The sequence below is a fragment of the Mus pahari genome, chromosome 22 (genome assembly GCF_900095145.1).
Source record: "Mus pahari chromosome 22, PAHARI_EIJ_v1.1, whole genome shotgun sequence".
Taxonomy (NCBI): Eukaryota; Metazoa; Chordata; class Mammalia; order Rodentia; family Muridae; genus Mus; species Mus pahari.
Genome location: NC_034611.1, coordinates 47,604,227 through 47,609,920, shown reverse-complemented (window position 1 = coordinate 47,609,920; position 5,694 = coordinate 47,604,227).

The window sequence follows — 5,694 nt, the reverse complement described above, 5'->3', positions numbered from 1 at the left end:
CCCATCAATTACTAATTAAGAAAATGCCCCACAGGCTTGCCTGTGAGCCTGATGTAATGGAGACACTTTCTCAATTGAGGTTCCCTCCTCTCTAATGACTCTAGCTTGTGTCAAGTCAGCATAAAACCAGCCAGGACAGAGGCCAGTTTCCAAGAAATGCATGCTGGGGTTCTTCACCCACGATCTGTTTTGTTTCCAGTCTGTGCTGAACAGTCTTCTGTCAACTGGGCACAGAGTCAATGAAGAGAGGCAGCCTTCCTGGCTTGGCCCCTGCACAAGAGCATCTCACTACCCCTGCTCATGTGCTTCTGGGCAAATTTGGAAGCTACTCCAGTGACTTCCCAAGATCAGCGGATGAGACTGGACCCTGAGTTGCCCACAAGAGTCTTGAGAACAAAATAAATAGGAGTTTGATGGATCCGAAAGCAAACTCAAGGGGGTTAGCCTGAAGCTTGAGATTGATATTGGTCCCCAGGTCTGGCAGGGGTTGAAAATAACCTCTGCCCTGGCTAATTCCAGAGGCACCGGAGATTTGAAGGAATCCCTGTCTTAAAAAGAAGCCTTGTGAAGGGCGTCTGGCTGTAAAGACTGGCAGCTGAGAGCTGAGATGATAGCTCAGTTCATAAAGCCGTTGCCTTGCCTCAGAAAGTAGGAGGGCCTGAGTTTGAGGCCCAGAACCCACACTTTCAAAAGCAGGACATGGTGGCAAATACTTGTAATCTCAGCAACAGAGGGGCAAAGGTAGCCAGCCATTTGGGCTCCCTAGCCAGCCGGCCTAGGTGGTGAGTTCAAGGCCAGGGAGAGAGTCTGTCTCAACAAGCAAGGTGGACAGTATCGTTAGACTGACAGTCAAAGTTGTCCTCTAGCCCCTTATGTGCGAGCGGCGTGTGCACACACACACACACACACACACACACACGCACGCACACACACACACACACTACTAAAATGGCCTCGCTGTGTCCACTGTATGAACGGCATCTTTCTTCAGGAACTCTGTGTCCTCTGTGCTCTCCACACAGACGTCTTCTGCCTGCAAGTGACAAACCAGCACATAAGCCCACACCACAGGGTAGTCTGCACATGGTTCCAACTCCTTAGCTGGGAGACAGAAGAGCAGCAGCCCCAGAGAGGTTGTTGAGGGCCCTGCCAGCTCCGCCCTGGCAGTCACCTGCCTTTTCTGGAGGCCCGTGTAGTAATTTCATGTGGCCTCGGCTATCAGGATTTGTGATTTCTTATGCGTTTGAGAACCTTTTATTTGGCTTAGAAGCTGCCCTCGTTTGGCTTACTATTGCTGTGAACAAAAGCAAATTCGGGAGGAACAGGTTCATTTGGCTTGTGCTTCCCCATCATTTTTCATCACTGAAGGAATTCAGGACAGAAATTCAAACAGGGCAAGAACTCAGAGGCAGGAGCAGGTACAGAGGTCAAGGAGGGGAACTCCTTACTGGTTTTGTTCCTCATGGCTTGCTCAGCCTGCNTGCTTGCTTGCTTTCTTTCTTTCTTTCTTTCTTTCTTTCTTTCTTTCTTTCTTTCTTTCTTTCTTTCTTTCTTTCTTGTAGTTCCCCATAGCTTATTTTTATNGTTGGAGGAGGTGTGGCTTTGTTGGAGGAGGTGTGGCTTTGTTGGAGGAGGTGTGGCTTTGTTGGAGGAGGTGTGGCTTTGTTGGAGGAGGTGTGTGAGTAGGGGATGGGCTTTGAGGTCTCAGAAGCTCAACTACTTCTCTTCCAGCTGCCTGTGGATCAAAATGTAGAACTCTCATCTACCTCTCCAGCACCATGTCTGCTTGCATGCCACATGATGACAATGGACTAAAACCTCTGGACTGTAAGCCAGCCCCAATTAAATGCTGTCCTTTATAAGAGTTGCAGTGGTCATGGTGTCTGTTCACAGCAAGAGAAACCCTAAGACACCTGCCGAGAGGCCCCCCCGTCAGCCATCCCTAGGACCCCAGCAGAGCACACCCCTAAAATGCTCGTGTCTGCCTGTTTAACCTCTTAAACTTGTGGTCCAGAACGTTGAGCTAAGCATGACCAAAACCAGGCAACTGTCCTTTCATGGTTGTCCTGGTTGGGTTTTGTTTTGTTTTGATCAACTTGACACACGCTAAAGTCACCTGAGAAAAGGAAGTTACAACTAAGAAAATAACTCCATAGGTTGGTCTATAGGCAACCTTGTGTGGCATTTTCTCAATTAGTTGAAGCCAGAGGGACCAGCCCATTGTAGATGGTGCCACTCCTGGGCAGGTGGTCCTGGGTGGTATAAGAAAGCAGGCTGAGCAAGTCATGGAGAGCAAGCCAGTTATCAGCACATCTTCATGGCCTCTGATGAGTTCCTACCCTATCAGGTCCCTGTCCAGTTTGAGTTCTTAGCCTGACTTCCCTCAGTGATGGACGATTACCTGGATATAAGCTGAATAAAGCCTTTTCCTCCCTAAGTTGCTTTGGTCGGGTCTTTAGCACAGCAGTAGAAACCTTAACAAAGACAAATGACCTTAAACTATAACTTTTCAGGAGCATGTCCTTAGCTGAGCATATACAGGAATATGCTCATTTTTAGTGTGCTTTCTTATGTGACTGTGGGTAAGACCCCAAATAAAATCCTCACACTTTCTTTGTTTGTGGAGGTCACTCCTTTGGAAACTACTCCCCCTGATAGCTAAGCACCCAAATGTGTGAATCTGTGGGGGTCACTCTTATTCAAACCACCACACCACTCTTTGAAAGAAAACCCTGACATTTAAAATGCACCAATGTATCAATTTCACTTTATGATTAGTGCTTTGTAATTCTTAAAGGAATTTTGTTTACCATCGAGAATTTCCTAATGAAAGGGTTGGAGATGCAACTCAGTGGGAGAATGCTTGCCAGGCGCGCTCCATCCCTGGGCTAGATCTGCGCCACAGTTCTTCTTAAGTCATAGTGAAGACATGCTCTGTTAGATCCCAGAAGCTGAGTGATTTGTTGTGACCTTCCTGTCATCATAGAATAGTCCATTTTCTGTTGCCATAACAATGCCACAGAGGACATAATTGATGAGGAAAACTTATAAAGAAATCATCTATTTCTTCAAGGTTCTGGAGCCTGGCATCTGTGATGGCCACAGTAACACAGAGCAAGCTGAGCACAAGGAGCGTGGCTATAACAAAACACGCAAGCAACAACTTATTAATCCGCTGACATGTTAATTCATGAGTGGGTTAATAAATTTACTCGGACCGAGCCCTCATAACTCAACCACCCTTTTTATTTTTATACAGTCTTGAGACTGTAATATAATATAATGTAATATATTTAATATATAACTACATTTCTCCCTTCCTCCCTTCAAACCCTCCCATAAACCTTCCTTGTTCTTCTTCAGATTCGTGGCCTCTTTTTTCAGTTACTGCAGGCACATACATGTGAGTACATATACATTTCTATATAGAACCTGCTCACCAATGGACACTCCAGAGTGGATAGAAAAGTCCACAAGGCACCAACCCCACCCAGAGGCACACAGGCGGCTGAGGGAAGCAGGGAGAGGAGGGCCTCCCCAGGGAAGCTCACAGCAAATGGCTGTCCAGTCCCAATGGTCACCCTTTAATATCCATGTGCTCCCCTTGCCTCCCCACCCAGCCCCTTCCTTCTTTTCCCTCTTTATTTTGTGGTCCCATCTCTTAGTAGGACCCATCTCATGATAGAAATTGTATCTCAACATGTATTCTGCCAAAATGAGTCAAAGCACACATAACCGACTCTGGTTCATCGTAAGGTACTGCTTTTTGTTCTCTTTTCTCAAGATCTCGTAGTACTCAGTTAGTACTCAATTAGTTTCACATGTTGCCTCGCCTCCTCTCCCCGTAACCTTATTCTAATTAGCATTTTTACCCAGTATCTTAGACAGCGTCTCTGTTGCTATGGCAAAGTCACACAACCAAGAGAAACTTGGGGGGGGGGGGGCTTATTTCATCCTGTAGCTGTAGTCCATCATCCAGGGAAGTTGGGGCAAGAACTCAAGGGATCTGGAAGCAGGAGCTGATGCAGAGGCCATGAAGGAGTGCTGTTTGCTAGCATGGAGGCATTTTCCCAATTGAGAGTTCTTCCCAAATGACTCTAGCTTGTGTTAAGTTGACAGTAAATTAGCCAGGACACTTAGCTACATCTTACTGTAAATATCATTTTTTCCCCCAAAAGGCTATGAAATTCTTGTTTTTCTCTCAAGAGACCTGCAGCTACTTTGCTCTCTCCAGTGAACCAGTTACCTACGCAGTGACGGTGACAGATGAGAGGAAGAAAAGTCATCCTCTCTGCTGCTCTTAGTGTGGCTAACAATCTTGGCACATGAAGTTTTCCATGCCAAAAACAGAATAAAGCAAAACAAAACAAACAAGCAAACAAACAGAAAATGGGTATGGGGAGCAGGAAGGGAATGTATGCACAGACTCAGCACTTCCTCAGTTCAAGACCCTGATATTCAGCCCGTATCTGATGCAGCTGATGGCTCCTGGGTCAAGGGGACGGTCTGCCAGCTAGCTACTCTCTGCTCTATTTCCGTGTGTTCAGTACACCCCGATGCTCTATTAGCACCGACATCAGCAGTCTTGGCAGCGTCGGCCCAAGGCCGATGAGTAGGAGGTAACTCTATCTCTCCTCTCTGGTCCTAATGTATTCCTTTCAAGTTGTAACTAACCCCTAAATTCCTGTTAAACACCTGGCTAGCAGAGTAAGTGATTAATGAGTTTGTCATGGATCTGGATAAAAACAAACCTTTCAAAGTCATAACAAGATATCCCCCCTCCTCCTCCTCCTCCTGGGAATGTCCTGCTGCCAAAGATGACCTAATCTTGGCAGAATCAGTTCTTTTTTTCCCCCTTTATTATAGTGTGTGTGTGTGTGTGTGTGTGTGTGTGTGTGTGTGTAAGAGAGAGGAGAGAGAGAGAGAGAGAGAGAGAGAGAGAGAGAGAGAGAGAGAGAAACTTTCAAAAGTGGATTCTCCTCTTTTCATCCACGACATGGGTCCTGACAACCAGGTTTGTCGGTTTGTCAAGCTTGGTGGCGACTGCCTTAATCTCTGAGCTATCACACCAGCCCCAAATATGCTATTTCTTTTTCAAATGTGCATGGGTGTTCTCCCTGCATGCATGTTTGTGCACTGCCTTCTGCCCAAGGAGGCAAGAAAAGGCCCTTGGATAACCAAGAACTGGCATTACAGATGTTTGTGAGCCACCATGAAGGTGCTAGGAATCAAACCTGCCTCCTCCAGGAGAGCAACCAGTGCTCATAACTGCAGTGCTCCAAACTGCAGTGCTCCTAACAACTACAGTGCTCCTAACTGCCGAGCCATTCCTCCGGCTCCTCAGAGTCTGCACCCAGAGAAGCAGGTCTCAGCCCCTTTCCCTTGATTCATCTGACAGCTGATTTTCAAAGCCCCCCTGTATGACAGTGCATAATTTCGGTAACATGCAAACTCTTTCTCTCCAACAGAGAGCACATGTGACGTGGAACTGTCATACTGCAAGCTTAGATCGCCTTCCATTTTCATCATGTAAAGCATTTGAAGATTTGGGCTATTAAATTAGAATGTTATTTAATAGTATCACAAAAATCACAGAGCTTCTTGATTTTTAATTGATTTCTCATTAATTTTGAAAAATCATTGGCTATTTATTCTAATATTTCTCTCTCTCTCTCTCTCTCTCTCTCTCTCTCT